Source organism: Anser anser, assembly GCF_964211835.1.
Source record: "Anser anser genome assembly, chromosome: 2".
Classification (NCBI taxonomy): Eukaryota; Metazoa; Chordata; class Aves; order Anseriformes; family Anatidae; genus Anser; species Anser anser.
In genome coordinates, this window is record NC_139721.1 from 140,067,097 (window position 1) to 140,088,252 (window position 21,156).

The 21,156-nt window shown below is 39.0% G+C and overlaps 1 protein-coding gene across 13 annotated transcripts in view; it reads right to left on the reverse strand.

The window, feature by feature from the left end:
- The window catches only part of ADAM22 (ADAM metallopeptidase domain 22), a gene marked incomplete at its 3' end in the record, with an annotated part of 142,038 nt that overhangs the window by 96,197 nt on the left and 24,685 nt on the right, over positions 1 to 21,156 (reverse strand). Inside the window, exons 1-2 of one of the 13 annotated variants that reach the window (XM_083826024.1) lie at positions 13,828 to 13,951; positions 13,221 to 13,302 (exon numbers count right to left, since the gene is read on the reverse strand). The exons of the other annotated variants lie outside the window; for them this stretch is intronic. Of the gene's footprint in view, positions 1 to 13,220; positions 13,303 to 13,827; positions 13,952 to 21,156 lie in introns of those variants that run through there. 13 annotated transcript variants of the gene reach the window in all.

Genomic DNA, 21,156 nt, shown 5'->3' on the forward strand with positions numbered 1-21,156 from the left:
CTTCCACCACCCCCCTGAACCACATATGCCCTGAAGAGAAAGGAAGCTTCCCAGGCTACGTGGTCACCGCTCTGCCTCTTCCTGATCTTAACACAGCCTAAGTATTTAAAGGCTTTTGCCCGAAGTACGTTGCTGTAATTCTGACCAGATTGCATTTCTAAATATCATAATTTTGTACCGCTGTAGTCCTTTCATTTCTTCTCCCAGTATATTTTAAAACACAAAAAGTACCTTACAATGAAAGCACAGAAAGTTCTGCTTTGTTACCATCTTTGTCACCGTATTTGTCGTGCTGTACATGGACCATAAATAGCACAGATGCTTTACACTTTTATCACTACAATGTCAGTTCACTAGTAGTAATTCAGCACACAAATACCAGACCCCTTAGTCAAATGAGAAAGTGTATTAACATTTTTTTCCGAATGGGTTTTCTTCCCCAAGCAATTCCTTTTTTAATCTTCAAAGATACTTAAATAAGAGAAACACATTAAAATAGAATCTTATTCATCTTGCCTGAATGAGCAACTTGTTGTAAAGCATCGGAAAACAACTCAAAATAAGCAATTATTCTTTGCTACTTGGCCAGTTGAGCCCCAGCGATTTACTCAGGATACAAATGCGTATTTTAACAGTACTATTGATATGGGTTTATAAAAGGACATGGAAAAAAATCATGAGTTACTATCCCAGACTTGCAAAATATCACTTCCAAAAGCACAATAACACTCTTGTCTCAAATTCTAGTTTTTCAGAGCTGTGCATCAAAGAACCCTACACTATGACTGAAGGAAAGTCAGTGACTGGGTAGTAACAACACACCAGATAATGAATGAAACACAGAATGCAATATGTTTTTCAGGAAGGAAAAGGAAAGCTTGCAGAAAAAGAATACAACCGAAAGAATAATGAGCGCACAGATATACTAGTTTGTTGAATTAAAATCTGAGAAATTGTTTAAAATGTTCTAAATTACGGTTTGGTATTTTTGAGGCAAGACTTCAAAAGCTTTTTCAGTATTTTAGGACATGTTTTTGTTTTCCTTTCTGTTACTGTTTTTCATCCATCAAGGAAAAAAGAAACTATGGCCAAAGAAATCCCAAACACTTTTTTTTTTTTTTCCCAGAAAAGCTAAGTTAGATAAGATTTTGGCAAACATACACATTATTTTTCCAGTAGGAAACCATCATATCTTTACATCATTATTTATTCTAGTTTTGATGAGAACGCAGGTTATCACTGGCAAGCCTCCGTTAGAAGTTCACAGCACAGTTCACACAACTCCAGAACCAGTGAGACAGAAATTCAGCGGAAACGGCTGAGACTTTTAAACATTTGTCCTGCAGACGGAAGAAAATTTCTGCCATGACCTGACCAGAGGTCTAGGCTAGGACTCTGAGGTAGATTTGCACCTCTGAGATCTTCAAGGACTAGAAAGCTTTCAATTTAAAAAAATAAATATACCAACAGCAGGTTATATTTTAACCTACAGTCAAAAAAATAACTTTTTAAACCATGTTTATGCATATACAGAAAGGGCATATGAAAGAAATCCCCCCAGCTTACTAATCATAACCAGACAGCACCACTGAAGAAGCCAGAACGAGTAACTGCAAGATGCCGCACTAAACTTATCCTAGCAGATTAGTTAGGGATGGAGCACAGGCTTAAGCAGGGCGTAAAATCATCCACAGTGTTCTCTGCTCAAATACACAGTTTTCATCCACATCAACTTCCGACTGTGTCCTGGGAAGGGAGCTTCCTGAAAATGGACACTGCTGCCATGAGCCTGCAACAATACAGGGACTGGGAAGCAAAAAGAGAGTGAAGAAAGACTTCCTGACAATCCTGGGGATGGTTTTCTTTCCTGGGAAAAATCCCCACAGACAAAGACCTCTCTGAGAATGAAGGGATGCACTCCGCTATAGCTTTAGTGCACAGTCCTGCACTCTGGGGCTAGAGACTGAGAGCAAGGATTTGTCCTCAAGGCTAACTTGGAGTTTGGTCTAAAGCATCTTTCTGGGTTAGCAAATGAATAAAATCTTACAAACAACACCTAACCTGGAGATAGAGTTCACCTAAACAACTGTTAGTGCTCCACTTGAAGCCAGGCAATCTGGAAAAGCCAATGTGGAGCATCCCGTCTGTATCCAGGCCATACGATGGAGTTCACAAGACCACCGAGTGCCACTTCATCAGCAGTGACAAGCTTGAAGATGTAGAAAAGGATGGTGCAACTCTCTGAAAGACTCCAGTGCAAGGAGAAAAGGGGCAGGGAAAGGGGAAGGAAAGAAGAGGTTCTGGAACAGCTGCAGACCATATGGGCATCCAGAAACATGGTCATCCGCCAAAACTGAATGAGAGGCACAGGGGGAAGCATGCACCATCTTTTATGTCCTTAGGCTTGCAACACAAGGAAAGACAAGACACATGTGCACCCCGTGGGATTTTAAAAGGCACAGCCCATCTACAATGACTTTTTGAAGTGCACATGCACACGCAGTAGCATATGTGGACAAATACTTGAAGAAGATGCATATGTGGAATCCTACAAAGTACTACATATTTTGCAGGATGAAGTCAAATCAATCCCTTCTCCATACGGAATCTTCACAACATCTACAAAGTGCACTGTACTGGTGTCACGGATATTTAACTCCAGCCCTTATTCACCATCATTAATATGCAAACCAAACACCATGTTCTGCAATCTCTCCCCCCAGATTCCTTCTAAAACTTTATCCCCTTGACAGTAAACCATGAGCAATAATCCTGTAAAAATACATGCACTACACACTTCACTTCATGTTTCATTTTTCAGATTAACCACGTATCAAAAATAATCACTGCTGTCAATCATCAACCCAAAAATCCATTTCAAAAAATACATTGACACAAGAAGGTATTACAAATATTATTCTTAAAAGCAGTCCCTGTGTTGATTTCAGGTTGGTGATTATTTTTCTCACTTTTACCAAATACTGAATTACAACTAACATGCTGGTAGACCTTTTATTTCTCTAAACCCTATAAGTAAGTCATCAATGACTCAATGGCAGACATTTGTTAATTACTTTTCTCTTCCAAGGACAACCATTAGTAAATATATTTTATATTATGGATTCTTGAAATTTAAAGAAAGAGAGACAAAAAGAGAATTCTTACCATGAAACAGGTCCAATTAGCTAACCATTTCACCCAAAATATCTCAGAAAGTATTAAAATAATGTGTCTGAAAACCGGCACAGAACTGCAATTTTTCAGACAACTAAAGTGCAAATTATTTCCAAATGTACTTGAAAAAAAATGTGCTATCTTTCCACCGACATGAATATTTATTGCTGTCTATATGATGCTATAAAGGCATTTGACATGAATGAAAGGGAATAAAATTACATGATTGATGCTGGATCCCTAAATACTCTGTGCTCCTCTCTCCTTTCCCCTTAAGATCATTAGAGTACACCTTTTAGGAAACAGAGGCAAAAAGATCACTGACAACAGATGTTCTCCCTGTAAGAGATCTCATTAGCAAAAGTAGATCTAGATGACATGAAAAATGCTGCAGACCACAAGCCCCTGGTACATTCTTAATTTCAGCGTCTTGCCCCATCTCTAAACTCCCTGCTTGTGTCTCTGTTGGGCAGACTGCGCTGCAGTCCTCCAGCTCAGGCTCAGAAATACTTTGAGGTTAACACTTAAGAAGAACTGAAATCAGTTCTGCAGTTCCTGCCTCCTGGCACAGTTCACACACACGCAGAGGCTTCTGTTGCTTACACTGGCCTCATGACCACAGAGGTTACAAATCTGCGAGCTGCCAGGATAATTAATCTGCCCAGCAGCTCAGTCCCTGAAACACTTTTTCTCAAAGCAACTGGGGCCAGATAAATTGGTCTGGCGGTGACGACATTCCCAGCCACCACTTTCCCTTCATCTTTCTCCATGGATGTGTGCCAGCCCCACAGACACAGTGGCCACTGCAAACAGTCTGCACAAGCTCTTTGGACTTACATACCCTGGCCACCATCTTTTCCAGGGCAGCCATCTAGTGCTTCAGGTCTTATATTTTCACATGCCTACATGAGCTGTGGTGGCTTGACTCCCCATGCACAGGATAGTGATTGAGCACGTGTATAACTGGTGCTGCTTGGAAGAGCAGGACAAGTTGCACTTGCACAGCTCCACCGAACCATTCATGCATACCGTTCCCAGAGGAGAAGGGTTTTCCTGATCCTCCTCCTGACATGCACAGATGCTAAGGGACTTGCACACCCAGATTGGGCCGCGCTGTGTGAAAACACCCAGCCCACAAAGTGAGGTACTTCTCTCATCATAGTATTTATTCAGTTGCTTTGATTGAGAAGGCACTTTGAAAATGAAAGATCTCAGTTCAAAGACAGGAGATTCGCTCTAAAAATGGAATTTTACAAAAGATGTCTGGAAACGGAACAGACAAATGTGCTCTGTTCCTCTCAGAGACCCTCCTGGAAGCAGTCTGGGTAGGATTTTCTGGGTTGTTTTAAGCTCATTTGTGTTTTTTTCCAGTACTATAAGTCTCTATTGTTAACTTATGCATTATTTAAAAGATACTGAGTTTAAAAATAGCTCTAACTCACCAAGGGAAAATGGGAAAAGCACTGAGCTGAAAGCCACAGCGCTTCCCTCACAGATTGTTTCAGCATGCAAGACATCACAGACTTCTCCCATTTTCATTTCAATTTAGTAGCTGTCTTTGACATATGCCCACCCATTTTCACCATCAAAGTATCTGAACATAACTCATTCCTGAGGGTGCATATTGCAAGTCTCCATGCACTGCTCACACAGCAAATTACTATCACTGTAGGTCCTGGGACATAAATAGCTAAAGTTTTGGGGTTTGGAGATCCTGTGTTCAACCCCCATGATCTGCTTTCACCTATTAAGTGCGCACCTTACACTCTGCCCGTAACATCAGGAAGGAATTAGAAGTATCCAAGGCCAAGATAAAATCAGCAACAATCCTGACTCGTTTCATCTGCAAACTGAAGTCCAGGTGAGCACAGGCCTGGAAGCACTTAACAACCTCCTGTTTATGAAAGGGATGCCGCTGAGCTCCAACACAAGGAAAAAGCAATCCTCATGTAATGACAGTGTATACAGCAGAACCTGAAGAGTTTTTCACACTTCAGGAGAAACTAGCTGTAGCATACATATGTTGATTTCAGTCCTAAGCATTTTTCCAGAGTTTAGCTAGGTACTGCATTTAGGCACTGTATTACGTGATGGCTGTGAATGTTTGCTCCCAAGGAAGAAAGGAGGGAAAAAATAAAAATCAAAAAGGAAGAGGGGGTTCACCCAGTTTAAAATAGGGCAGGTTGTCTACCTGTCTCAAAATTCGACATGACATAGGTAGTCCTTCTGCCAGGTATAGAGCAACACCTAGTACCTGATGGGCAACGTAGACAGTGCATGGCCTTTGCTAGCAAGAGGCCACAGGCCCTGCACAACCAGCAGCCTGCAAGGCCTCCCCACATGCCAGGCTACGGCCAGACTCAAACCCATTTTAACCTGTTTTTAGCTCTAACAGCAAGCTGCCCTGTGTTTAGGTGGTGGATAATAACCCTAAAAGAACCCAAGACTGCTGAGAAAGAAACCACCACCATCAACATCCAGCCTCTGACAAGGACCTCGGGACATGGAGTGAGGACACATGGTGACCATGGATGGGTGAACATAACTCAGAGACACATAGATGTGGCACCGTTTCAGTGTATCAGTTTTAGCTGCACTATTATTTAAAATGAGCTGCTATAATATAACTTGACTGTTAAGGCTCTCAATAAATGTTTAGCTCTAGATTAGTTTCTGTAACTCATGTAAAAACAGCCATGGTTTATTGCCACAGCAAAGACCTACCACGTACAGAAGCCCAAGTCTGGAATGTACTTCTGAAAGTTAAAACTGATGATAGTGGAAATGTGACACCAAAATATCAGGCTGGAACAAGCAAGCTGGATATTGCATAATTTTGTGCCAGCAGCTTTGCTGGCCTGACGCAGAAAGGCAAAGAGGATGGATGTGCTCGAGCAGATTCATTTCCCCTGAATTCAGACCAGTCTCTACAGGAGGCAGCCAGGGGCTTCAAGGGTATGGTAACATAACCTTCCCCAAACTTGTCTCCTGTCTCTACATCCTGCTATCCACATCATCACTGAAGAACATAGTGAGTTCAACCCTGGTTCTCTTGTGAGGTTAAAATGGATTTCCAGGACACAACTTAAATGGCGAGAGAGAGCGTGGCCACATCATTCAGGTGGGTTGGATATTACTGATTTTATGTAAACTTGTTACTGTGGTGCTTTCAGCTGTTTCTGTTACGTAAGACTCACAGGCAGGGACAGAAAACCTGAGAAACAATCATGGGTGTTAGAGCTTTGGTTCCCACTGCCAGTAGCAGAAGCATCGCTCATGTTAAGCCAAAAGACCTTCTGAGCTGAAAAATCACAGAGTGATTAGAGGGAGCAAGCCCTGTAGCTCTGAGTGTAAACCAAGAAAAAAAAAAAAAAATCTGATTGCAAATTCCCTTCCACAAGTAAAATATGTTGAGTACAAGGCTACCCACTCAGTCTCATTAAGTAGGATAAAGTGTGTAATCCACTGTTATAAGTGCACGCACACAAGTGAGCACCCAGCAAACAACGATGACGTCCATGCCTGATGCAAAACATGCACAGAGGTTAAGTCCAGAATACAAGAGCGTTTTATAAGCCAGCAAGTTCACATGCCAGGACCTGGGTTGGCGGAGGGCTCTGCTCTCTGCCTTCCTTCCCTCCCAACTCCCAGAGCAGCCCATTTTGGGGTAGGACCAGTTATGCTTATTTTGGCAGCTGTAGCTTCCAACACACGAGAGGGAAAGGAGTTGAAGGAGGAGGATGAAAAGGCTGGCAAACACCATGGAAGCGGAAAGGGCAGCTCTTACACTAGGGATCCCAAAACTTGGACTCATTTGCATCCTGCTGGATAACCCTGAAATACCAGCAAAACCAAATATGACAAATAACTGTCAAATAACAATTTGAGAGGATGCTTAGAATTATACTGCTGGAGGTGCTGCTAAGATAATGACTTGATGCTTATATTCTGAGGAGAGTCCTAGAGAGTCCTAACACCAGCTTTCAAACATGGAGACTACCACCCTGAAGCGATGGGTGATTTGTTAGATAAATCATCTACGTGTTATAGAGTCATCCCCTTTCGTATAGAAGCAGCCCCCAAGTTGCGGGAGGCAGCAAAACTAGTGCAAGAGTACACAGTGAAAAAATCAGTGGAGATTCTAAACTTAACAGTGTCCAAGTACACAAGAGAGCATATATTGGGTATAAATATACCTAGAAGGTCACCTTGAAATCTCCACTTTTTGAATACAGAAATATGATCTGCAGTATTTTAGCAGAATGGTACAGGAGTAATATCTCTACAGAGTGCTATAACCCTTTAGTGCAGCAGATACCACACGGTACCTGCAAATTGATTTTTGGGTTGCTGAAGTTGAAGAATAAGGTACTGTTGATAATGATCTCTGTAGTGGAGACACTAAAAAGGAGCATTAAATGTTGCTTTGTCCTGAGACTTGAGAAAACATTCTTGTTTAGAGAAGATAGAAAGAGCGCATTCCTACAAAACACACTAAGACTACACTGCAAATAAATGTTAGCCATTATTTTAATGCTGGTTTTTCATATTTAAAGTTCATGGTTTTTTTGAAATTAAAAATAATAATAATAATAACTTTTATAAAACTTTAAGAACTTTTTTTAAAAAATCCCCAAATATTTTGTGTTTACAGAAATGATAACCTTAAAGATATTAAATCAGTATTAAGGGAGAAAAGTTCCTTTATACAAAGGTGAATGAACAGGACTATTCAATCTTGCATTAAAGAGATAGGGCTCCAATGGATCCTCATAAAAACAGAATCTTCTGTTTGAAAACACTTCTTAACATAGAAAATTTTCAGATAAATTGTCATGAGGCAAATTAATATCTCATTGATGATTATACCAAGGGTCAAGGAAAGTACAAACCGTGACATTCACAAATACCACTAAAACAGAACCCGGTATTATATTAAAATAATCACATTATTATCCAATGATTATAGAAATTGGGAATGTGGCCACCTATTTGTAAATCACTAAACAAGGTCAGAGACTGAATAATGACAAATATTTCAATGCCTCTCTGAGATGTCTGTAAGGAAAAACAAAGAAAGAAAGAACATCGCAATTCATAAACAGAAGTCTATCTACTCACACACTCCAATTTAATGCAATTTTTCTTAGTTACTATACTAGCGAATCCTCCTTGTTCTTCAAACTGACATTGACACCAGCCTCATCCCTGAAGAGCTGCCACAGATTACTGAAGCATTTCTCTACCTCATTTTAGCATCTACCCAGCATCAACTCACAGCACAAGCTAAAATCACTAATGAACACCTAAGGAAACAAGGCAGGTAGTAGACCTGTTTTAAAAATCTCTGCTTAGGCTGATCTGCAGGAAAAAAAAAAAAAAATCAAATCAGGTGTCTCATATCCCAGGACAATGCTCCAAACACTGGGCTTTGGAAAGCTTTTGATTTGCTATACATACTAAAAAACCATCATGCCTGAAAGGCAAATTCTGTAGCCAACTGCTTAGAGCCCCCAGTTGGGGTGGCAAAGTCCTGTGTTAGGTACTGGGAATTCTCCTGTTAAATGGGGAAATGTGACTTGAGAAAGAAATGTTTCTGTGCTTTCTCAAGTTTCAGTTTACTGACAGCAGGGTACCCAGTTTACCAGCAAGCCAGCAATCTCGCTTTACAACAGCATGAAATTATCATCGAAATCTGTTGGGAAAATACCTAATGCAGCTTTTAGCTTCTCCAGGTGTTCTCTGTGTATTGATTATTCCCCCCCCCTCTGCACTACTTTTTGCCTAGATAATTTAAATTCCTTTGTCTCATGGCTCCTTTGTAGTGAGTTGGAAAATTTTGTCGGCCATATGGGCTAAGGAGGGGAAAGGATTCTTCATTTCTGATACACTCCTCTGCCTGCTCTGTTGCAGAGAGGTGCCTCCCCCATCTTGGTATTCTGCCTCTTCCTTAAGTAATAACAGTAATCCACAGCTGAGGTTGTTAGCGACATGCAGAAACCCCAGGGAAAATGTGGCTACATAGTTCCAATACATTAACAATGCATAAAAATGCTGCTTAAAAATACAGAAAACACTTACACTGTCACACTATTAACACTAACACAGTAAGCACAGATGTAACAGTTTCTACAGATGGATAGAGTGAACGGATCACTCTATGGATGGTGGGGGTGTCAGTTTTCCATGCATACTTATAAAATCATAAATGCTTTGGTTAGGTGGTGGCTGAGAAAGCAGGGGCTGAGGTCTCAGTGGTGCTCAAACATTGGCCTCTTAGCCCTGTGAAATATTTAGCTCCTTCTGTTTGGCTTTCCAAGGACAACTGAAAGAGACCGGTTAACAATGCTGGTAACTGCTGCACTTGGAAAACAGGGAGATACACATTCCTGGAATACAGGATGCAGCAAAAAGGGATTTTAGATCTGAGGCCAAGTTCTTTTTTTAGGATGTTTGCCTGCAGCTCCCGCTGAAGTCAACCAGAACTACCAATGTTCATCCAAGGGCAAAATTTGACATATAACGTTTATTTTATGCTATACACAAGTCTAAACATGGAAAATATGAAATGCATAAATGAAACCCAGTTATTAGGTTTGGATAAAGCAGAACTGAAAGGCAGCAGTTGTCCAAGTGCAGGAGCAGAATTTAGTTTGCTACAGCCCACGTGCAATTCCATTAACATCTTCTCCTTTTTCTGCTGGAGTGACACAGCTGACACAACACAAGAGTATTAATGCCTCTGTTAGCTGTCTAAATTCACATGCAGACTTGTGTGCAGAGATATTGAAGGATGAGTGGGCCAACAGGATGGAGAATACTCATTACTTGCTCATTCCCAACCACCCCCCTGTGTCCCATGCTGTCAATTCGGTAGCACCACAGAGGTCTTCCTTTGCTCTGTGAGAGTAGGAAGCAATATGTGTTATCAGCAACAAGGGGTGAGGGAATTTACAATGACCTGCAAATGGTTCTGAAAACGGTTCGAGACTGCTTTCAGTATGAAAAAAAAAAAAAAATGTTCACATTTCTTCTCTTTGATGGTCAGCTTAAATACTTTTCTTATTCCTGCTGGCACTGTAAAGTGTTGGAATGTTCTCTGTATGTTGCTGCTTTAATTTAATTTGCCCATGACAGAAAGAGGTGCAGAGATATTTTTTTTATTATTATTTTTAAACAATCTCAGCCATATTGTCTTAAACCAAAGTAGTTAAAGCCAAATCTTTTCTTATGACAGGCTTGGCAAGGACCAAGCAGTAATTGCCTTGTTTTTCTCATGTTTGTTTTCATGAGAAATGTGAGTTGCTCTTGGGAATTATCTGCATGATTATCAAGGTGCAAGAACTGAAACCAAAATAAAGGCAGAGTATTTGCTTTTTTTTTTTTTTTTTTTTTTACAAAAAAAAAAGCCACCCTTTAGAATTTATCTGCAAGAGAAATAAAAGTAGTTAAGATCTCAATCTCTTCAAGTGCCAAAGTGCCTCTCTTGCACAGTCTGCCTGTTTGGGGAGGAATATGAGACAGAAAAAATAAGCAGAAAATTTGAAAAAAAAAAACCCTCCTAGGATGTAGATATTCAAGTACATCTTCCATATGAGAAGCCAAGTCTGAAATATGCATTACCTATAACATACTAATGTCTGCACACTCAGACAATGTCTAAACAACAGCCTTTGCACACTGCTGTTAGAAGTAGTAGCCATGCAAGAATTACTCAAAGTCTTAAATGCAGATAGATTTATAATGACAGAGGGAGAGCAGAAATAGACCTGTATATATGCATATACGTAAGTGTGCATGTATGTTTGTGTACACGTTTATTTTAAAAAAGCATAGAGAAGTTACTAATACAATTCGTTGTGCTACTTGTGAAGAGCTTTCAGACGACACATGCTTGTTTGAATTCTCTGATAGTCTCTACCTATTTCCAACTGAATTATACAAATAGCTAGTAGTCATACCACATTGGTCTAATCCATCAGCTTTACAGAATGGACCAACAAGAAGAATATCACAATGATTCAGAGATAAATATATGTCAATAGAGTACCTAGAGTTTGCTCTATTTTTTTTCCTTTGATTGAAGACTATTTTCTGTTCAAAGTCCAAAAGTCAATATAGGTAGTCCTCAAAATTAGTTTGCATTACAGCTTAAGAAGACATGCAGTGAAGTTTTCTACCTTGTCCATCCTTTCTATTAAGATTTCATTTCAGTGAATGGTTATAAGAGGTTTTAAGGAATAAGTAAGATGCAATAAATCTTTTCAGAAAGTTAATGACAAACTCTTGGTACTATATTTTAATGATTAGTAGTCCATCCAGAAATAAGAGACTGAGCAAGTTTACAAAGAAATAAAGGTTATGTTTACAAAGTTAACAGATAACCTAGCAAGGGAGCCTCAGTGAAATCTGTTTCTGAAGCCTTTGAGCTATTACACACCATTCAGCCCCACACAGGCATTGGGATATTTATGCACTGGCTTACCGGCAATTTTATTATTAAGATAAGACTCTTTTATGCTACATGCTACTATATGTACACAAGAGAATGAGGATTTTTTGAAACGCATTCTAAAAATGCAAATTACATTTTAAAGTGTAAATCCCAGAAAGATTCAGCAATTCGAATGACTAAATAAAGCTATGAAACACACGCTTTCTTCCCCACCTTTGTTACAGGCAATATCCCAATTCTCAATGTACACAACACCAAAGTCACTAGCTGTCAGTAAAACAGCTAGTAATACTAGGACACTAGTTTAGTGCTGTGCACTTTACAATTCTCTGAGGTCTAATCCACCCCATTCTGGCCCAACTATACATCTGCTTTTGCAAGGACAAGGGGTTGAGCAGACGGAAGCACTGGAACAGGCTCCCCAGGGCAGTGGTCAAAGCCCTAGCCGTGCCAGAGTTCAAGAAGCACTTGGACAATGCTCTCAGATCGATTTTTGGGTGGTCTTGTGCATCAGGACCAACCATACCCAGGAGCTGGACTCAGTGAACCTTGTATGCCCCTTCCACTTCAGGATATTCTGTGATTCTATGATCCTAACTGCTTAGTGGCTTGGTTCTACAGGAGGAAGGCACGGATATGAGTCTTGCTCTCCTTTCCTTCCTTCCAAGCACTAATATTCCTTTCTCATCCCAACAACAACCAAAAGCAATGTATTTGCCAATCACTGGGCAGGAGAAAAAATTGCTGGAAGTGGTGCTATACTACACACGTAGGGCTGAAGAAGACAACGTCCCAGCACCATTTTGTACTCAGTGTTCGGAAAGACACTTCAGACCCTCAGGAAGATGAGATCAGTTGGAAGACCATAGTAAGTGCCTGATCACTGAGATACTACAGCCCCAAACCCAAAAGATACATGATTAGCAACGGAAGTTTATCTTACAATATTCTTGTTGGCATCAATACTGGAAAAGATTAAAATGATATCATCCCTCCCTACCTCAGCATCAACTGTTTCTTTTCAGGCATCGACCACAGACCCTCTTCTGCACTCTGTCCTTGAAAGCTGGTAATAATAGCTTCATCTGATGAGCTTTTCGGGGTAAACCACATACGGTCTCAACCTAAAATGTCCCATCATTTATGAGAAACTTAATTATAAAGAAAGGCTCATCTTTTGTCCTTCAAATAAACCCACAGGTCATGTTCAAGTTTTTGTACTTGTGAAACAACCAACTGTGAAGGTGTGGGATAAATGCAAGAATTATTACTGAAAAGCATCAACTTACCACATGAAATCCAGCACTCAGTGTCTGTAGGTCTACATCAAATGTGTTTAAGACCTCAGCTGGCTAATTTAAACCAAAATTTAATGGTAAGTGCAAAAATAGCATCAGCCAGCAAGCCTGTATGTTTGAGCCTAAAGTGCTTCGTTTCTGCTGTTCAGATGGAGCAGGACTGAAGTGAACTAAAATGACTTTCACAGCTCAAAACCCACAAAAACACATGCAAGAACCTGATCATCAAGAGAACAGCAGAAATTCTTTAGTTTCAGCTCCCAGCACGGTATGATTCTCGGCTGCAAAATTACCTTGGTCATGCTGCCAAACAGGGAAAATAAGCATATTCAGTAAGAAGTGATGAACTGCATCCTTTGTGTTTCCACAGTCTATCTACGGAGACAGACAAAGGGAAGAGCCAAGCATGAGTACAGCGTAGCTGCCTAATTTAAGTGGCAGCACATCATATATTTGCAGGCCATCAGAACACTATCGTATCTGTTCCTATTGCAAAATTTCTAGCACACCAGAAATCCATTAGCAGTGATTTTCTGGCAAAGTACCAAAGAGAAATACATCCTCTTATACCAAAAGAAATTAAGATCAAAGAATGATTATGGATAAGTACGGGCCAAAGATCAGCAAACTCACCCAGCAAATACATTGTAATATAAGATTTAACAGTTCTTGCAAAATGAGAAAGACAAAAGAAACCCTCTCACTTTGTACCAAAGCAAAGGCTGTGAATATATAAATTAAAAACTCCAGCCACCGTTTTTCATTAACGCTGGAAATCTATTACTGTTAATCTCTCTAGCTAGATTTGGCAGCTTCTTTCCAACACCATATTCAGCTTGATTTTGCAGTTTCTCTTCAGCTTCATGTTTTGCAATTTCTAGTTACTGATGTGCAACCTACCAGAGCGAAGTACAATAAACCAAATGTAGTCCTTGGCTCATTTCTAGGAAGTTTCCCCTGTGATCCGTGTGGCTACTTTGCATAGGCAGAAACACAAAATTTGACGTTGTTAGCTGGATTCCTCTCTCCAAAGTCAGAAGGAGAAATTTGTTTCTTACAATTAAGTAAAACCAGAGGTGATGCTAAAACCTGTGGCAACATAACAAAAAACTTTTTGTCCCCTCAGTGATATTTAGAAATAGCTGTCTCCTTAGGCAGTGAAGATATATCTGTATTTCCTTACTCCTTGCTCTGAAAACATGAGTAATTCCACTTTTTTTCCCCCCCCCTTTTCTCTCAACATAACCTCATTGACTATCTGAATTTGACAGACCAAATGGAAAGCGTGATTCATTACAGGAGCAATAATAAGCAGAGAGACAATTATAATTTTAGTGCCGCCGCCAAGGCTGCCTCTGTGAAAGGGAGGCTGAATGGGTGCCACAATGAGCACCACGTTTACAATGAGAAAAGGCACAGCTCTGCTGTAACTGAGCTGCTGTGTAGAGGGACAAACCTTAAGATGTGCTTTTTTGGCTGGCTGGCTTAGGCAGAATAATGGATACCAAAAATACACAGCCTTCAAAAAGACCAGGAGGATTTTTAAATGATGTACTAAGTAATCTTTACAATGGTTTGGAGTCTCAGAACTGTCATGTCACTACAGTTTATTTGATAACACGCAACCAGGGGCTTAATCTCTGTCATGCCCTTTGGACATGAATACTTTCATTTTGTTCTTCTGTAGCAAATCTCACATTTTTGATATTTAGGCCAGTCTTTAGTTATGTCCTCAGGAGGGCTTTTACTTTAGGGGATGAATTATAAAAATGACCTAGGAAGGATAAGGGTGCTATTAAAAAGAAGTTTCACATAAGCACGTAAAGTTATACCAAGAGGTGAGACTCTGCTGTAGACTGTGCAAATCTTTTTTTTTTTTACAGCATAAAAAAAGAAACATTTTTTTCTTCTGCCAAAAGAAACCTAGCAGTATAAACATACACATTTGAAATGTGGCTGAGAACATTAGCTTCTGCTGAGAATGACCAGCCCCCTGTACCATACAGATGGATGTAATGTATGTGCATGTGAGCCAGATCCCAGACCTACAAAATGCTTCTTGTGGAGCATTATATATTCATTCTCAAAAGCAGCTTATACTGAAGCTGGCAAGTCATGGCAAAGCAACACTCTTCTGAACTGACTCAGGAACCCAAGGAAAGCCCCTGAGACAGCCACCTCCAGGTTTTACACTTATCCCAAACTGTTCCTGTATATTTATACCCTCCCCAATAGCCTCCAGCAAGAACAAGGAGATTTGACATGAGGTTGGCAACACTGAATAAAAATAAATTTGGCTATTAAAAATCTGGATTTTAAGTGCTTTTATTTCTTCAAAGAATGGAGAGAAGAACAACAAAAAAAAAATCTTTCAATTCACCTTTTACGTCTCAAAAAAGGGCAAAAGCCCAATTTAGAAGAAATATCGTTTTGTAGGTCATCTTTAATAAAAGTACAAACTGATTCTCTTCCTTCATCTCGCTGTTTATCACACCAAATGACAGCATTTTATTTCCTTTGGGATGGAAGAAATAAAGTAAATGGAACAGAATGAGGACACATAATAAATACATTTTCTTGTCTTTCTTTCTTTTTTTTTTTTCTTTTAAAGAAATAGAACTATTACCATGTGTCCAGTCCTTTAGTCAATTGATAAAGAGTTATTTTCTGGTGTACATGAATTTATTTGTATTATATGGTAATACAACCAGATTCCACACTCATTGGTTAAAACACTTGAAATTGAAAAGGAATTTTAAAATAGTTTCTCAATAATGTACCATAAAACAGCCAAATGGCTCAGTGTTTCTATCAGGACTGTCTGACGGTTCATTTCATTAAAATGTTTCTTAATATATTTGTGCAATGCAAACTGCTCTCTATTTCTGTAAAACCCAAATTTTAATGCCCTATTTGATGAGCAATATAAATAAGGTATCTTTCATTGCTGGATTCATCTGCTCCTATTTCATAATGGAACTTAGACAATACGGAAGTAAAATTCAATAGGAAGAAAGTACGTTTCTGAAGAACTTTAGAGACATACTGAGTTCTGTTCAAATTAGAAGATTATTTAAAAGGAAAAGTTGATCATCGTATAATTGAAAAATAAAAGGGGGGGCATTAGATGGGGCATTACAGAAGCGTGGCAGTAACACAGAATCCCAGACTGCACAGCCTGAAGGCCCGGAAAGTGTGAGAAGAGTGCAGGTGTTTGAGCTGAGCGAAGGCCAGGCCATAGCCAAGCCATCCCTGACCTACAGAGCACCACGGACAGCATCACCAGTTCCCTAACAGGTTTGCACTTGCTAATCTGTTCTTCAGGACTCAAAACCTGACTTTTGCGCATGTTTTGAAGGAGGAAAGAAGTGTTCCTGAGGGAGGGGTGGTTGTGCCGGGTGTGTTGCTCATGCTAACACACCCAGGATGAGGACCAGAGCAGTGCCCATGAAGGTGCAGAATTTGTTTAGTTTGTTGTTTTCTTCAAGGAAACAAACTTCTCATGTTAACTGAGATGGCACACTCCTCTGTAAATGAGGTTTTACTCCCAGACAGGTCCCAACCAAATGAAACAATTACATTAAAGACAAAACACCACACAGAAAGTCTGCCAAAAGGAGTCTGTTTCCAGCCACTATGTGAGCCCATGTAAGCACACTGGCTTTGAATCTTGCTAGCAAAACACAATAAAAAAAGTGATATAAATTCCACACAACCACAGAAACAAATGGCCATTGACGTCATAGGTAGCGTTTTATCTCTGTAACAGGCACTGCACAGAAAGCACCAGAATCCACTGCTCTGATAAGCCAGCAGAGCTTGTGTGCACAAATCCAACATCGTTATTTGCCTGGTAAGATGTACCACATGTTAACAAAATAGCACTTTAATACTGCCAGTTGATTCAGTCTTTAAACTAAAAACACATTTCTTAAGCAGAACCACTGTCCTGAGTAGAAAAGGGCTGAATTTCTTATTCCTCATGTAAAAATATCAGAATTAAACACTGTGCTTTTGCAACACTGACAGGTATCATTCAGGTCCTTCAACTCCACCTAAACCTAAGAATTTCTACAATTTTCATTCTCCATACCTTTATTCCTGGCTCTGTGCACCACTTGATTCCTTGTCTAGAAACGGGGATTTCAATGCATTTCACTGCTTAGTTGAGGCTATTATTTGAGCCCCAAGCTAAAAGGTCCACAGCGCTTTCACTGTTTCTATTAGTGAATTAGTTTCTATTTTTAATGCACACACACAAAAGGTCATGATGCCAAAGCCGTTCTCAAGGAGAAAGGAGAAAGCAGGACAGAGCACTGGACAACACAAGGCGAGGCATGTGAAGGCAACCGTATTAGCAGGAAGGCTGCTGACTCATGAAGGAGATGCTATAAATGACAGCACAGAAAATACTTGCTATTCACATTGCAATTCATGCATTTGCATATTTACTATCGTCTTCGCGTCTTACTCTGACCAATATTTATAAATAACAATGCATAGGACAGTAGCAGCATTGTAGCCACAATGGTCTGAGAACTGAAGTGACAAAGTACATGAAAGATAACAGCATTTATGAGACCAACTCATGTGGCTGTGAAAATAGAAGACTTGCTTTGGTAAACACAAATCTTATTCTAGCTGTTAAACCATAAACAAAAAAAATGGAAAATCAAACAAAAACTCTGGTGCTCAAACTAATATTAACATATGAGGATATGATTCTATTTCAGCAGTAAATCCAGAAATACATGGACAATCTAAGTCACTTTGTAAGAGCTAAATCCAAAATACAATCAATTTTTCTTTTACAAGATTTCATAATGACGGGAGGTTGTTTGACGGATAAAGTTATTGCCCCTTGGAGATACTCAGCACTTAGAAGATAAATTCATAGGCACTGAAACATGCTAAGCAATTTGATTCTTTCCCCAGCTTAAGCCTTTTTACTTTAAAGATGCTAAATACAGCACAATTAATCTGTACATGAGAGATCTGTGTATGTATGTATAAGATATGTAGCTCCTAAATTATCTAGTAATCTAAGAAGTATCAAGAAAGAAAAACATTATAGCAATAAAATGATAACCTCTCTCCAGAATAATCAATCATTTTCTTCCTACGCACATACACACTCATAAATGCACAGTAATACATAAATACATACTAATATTTTATATAATTATTTCTGTGACAATAATAATAATAATAAAATCACACAATGGAAAGACAATGTACTCAGTGCTGATAATACCATATGTTTTAACGACTCTACTATTAACCAATAAATATTGTTTCCAATATATGCAATTACATTAATGCAGTAAAATACTCTTTATCAAATCTATTGAGAGAAAAAAAAAAAAAGGCTGACCTCTTCAGAAGTGTTTTTTAATGAATTAAGAAAGTACGTATGAGGGGATGCACAGATTTTGTGTACACATAGAAATGCTTTTAAACACTATTTTTCTTAGAAGTCACAAGCCATTGAGCTGGTATTTCAGAGACATCAGGGGAATTCTCTTGCAGGTGCTTCAGACTACCTTACAGTGACACACTTGGAAGCAACAGATAAATGAAACAAATTACATTTTTGTGTTTACATATTAACCAGAATGCCAAATAAGCACTTGCAAGAATTTCACAGACATCACATTAACTTTCCAAATCCCAATCCAACTGAAGACAGACGCAAACTTGTGTTGATTTCAGTAGCATTTACCAATACCTGGTACTAAGTCAACAATTGTTCTAAAAGATGGGTACATCACATTGACTGAATGTTCCACTAAGTTCTTTACCAAAACTTTCTTCTCTGTAGCAAAGCTAGGTTTTCAAGACTAATGTTTACTAGTTACAAAAAAAACTGGGGACACATCTACACATCCTCGAGGCCAATGGGAACATCCGTATTCATTTCAGAGACATCTCAGAGTATTATTGGCAAATAACACCATGTTGACAGAATAAATTTAAATCAGTGAACTAGAGGCCATGCATCTCATTCAGCACAGCACACACACACGGACGCTATATATATACATTTTGCTACATGTGCACACACTGTTCTCTCTTCCTCCCTTTCCCTGAGGGCTGCACTGTGGTTTTGCATTAGCTTCTAAGAAAGTAACATTTGAAGTCTGACTCTAAAAGGAAACAGCAATTGTACTGCTCCTCCAAGAGAAAATCATTCAACTACAAAACTGCAAGGACTTCACAGCTATACCTTACGTAACTGCCAAACTCCTTGATACACCTGTGCAACCAGTATTCAGGATCCACCCAAGGAAAAATTATTTTGTCCCAATTTCTAAACACAATTTCGTCTGTGATAATTCTGAAAAAGCAAATTAGTAGCGGGCTCACATGTCATACATGTATCTCCAAACATCTAGGGGTAGAGGCTGAGGGGATAAAAAAAAAAAAATCTATCTATCTATCTATATGTTTTGACAATGACAGGGGAATAATCAAAACAAAAAAATGATAATTTAAAATGAATTTCTAGTATGAAAAATAAAATATAAGAGTTATCAGAAGCAATTTACCTTTTCAAAAAAGTACTGTCAAGCATAATGGAAAATTACACAGAACAAATTAAAAGAAGGCAATAAAATTACTGATATTCAACATAGGTTTGTGGAAATCTTGTCAATGTAAATTGATATTTTGTCGCTACAAAAACAAATGCACAATTTTTTATACAGGATTATGAACTCAATAACAGTAAAGGTATTGATGCAGTAAGATCAAAGAACATAGTCCATATTTACCAAATAACAAATTCAAAGTTTGGAAGCATTACGTTTTTTTATAATAATAATAAAAGAAAAAGGAAAAAAACAGTTGGAAAATCTGGGTAACTACATAAGCAACTGAATGGGACCTCCCACTTTGACAAAGAAGTAAAAACAATTTGTGTGTTTACTATACGAACAAAGAGGTACAAACCAATTAGAAATGGGAAAGTTGGGCTACCTTTATATGTGACACTGCCAAAATGCAGTGCTGAGTCTACAACTCGGCAAAGATGGATAAACTGGAGATCAGGGAAGAGGTACGGAAATGATTAACAGACTTCAAAGATGACTCTCTCTCAAAGATCTAGGAGGTCAACCTATTTACTGTAACAGAAGGGTGATTTGCTATAGGTACCAAGGTGGGAGGAAAACTCACAGGGCTTTTTCAGTCTAAAAATGATGTTCAAACCTCAAAACTGAGGGTAATAAATAATAAACATTAATACTCATAAAATAACTTCTATTTTGACAAATCCTTAATTCCCATACTTCTTCAAAACATGCCTGGAACAACAACAGCAAAGATGGGAATCCTTTATTAAGATGCTACACAGATCTAACTGCATAATCCCAGTCACTCTCCCTAGCCTCAGAAACCGCTTTGAATTTTGTCTCACCTTTCCTTGTCTTTTAGCCCAAACAAAATTAGAATGTTTGTTGAACTGACATTTCTCATTTAAAAAAAAAAAAAAGAAAAAGAAAATTATAAGTCATTGAAAATCAATTTATACAAAGTATGCATTAGCAAAACATGCTATTGCAAATGGAGTTGCAGAATAACTGTCTCACAGGGAACAAAATCAAACTTTGAAATTAAGCAACAAGATCAGGGAGAAAGTGTTCCTTACATCAGGTTTGCAATTGTGACCATACTAACTTTTCCACTACAGGCTGGGGGAAAGATAAATGACTTTTCAAAATGGGATTGTGAAAGAACAATCCTGCTTGGTAGCTGGGGTTCTGATCACAGTGCACTTGAATCACGTCAAACAAATAATATAGGAATACTTCAGAACATCAATCAGTACCTCATTCAGAAGACCTGAACCTGTTCTACATTGTGCTACCTATAAATTGATACTAAATAATACAGTTACACTTTAAGGGCACTTTCATATGGCAATAAAAAGGCTTTATTTTAAGTAAGAATCAATTAGCAAAAGGTTATCACACTAAAGTGAGTCTCCTCAGCTGGCACACATAGGGCACAAATAAGAGAAGAGAACATAGCTTAAATTCCCTAGATCCCAGTAAATTCCAGCTGCCAGTAAGAAGAGTTGTGACTGTGTGCAGCAAAGGCATTCATTAAAATATCTAATAGAGGTTGGGCTGGACTTCGGGGAGATCCAAAACAGCTTAAAGGAAGATCTGCTCCTCCTCACATTTGATCTGGCCATCACTTACCGCAAGCAGCCACCTGCATTTGCTG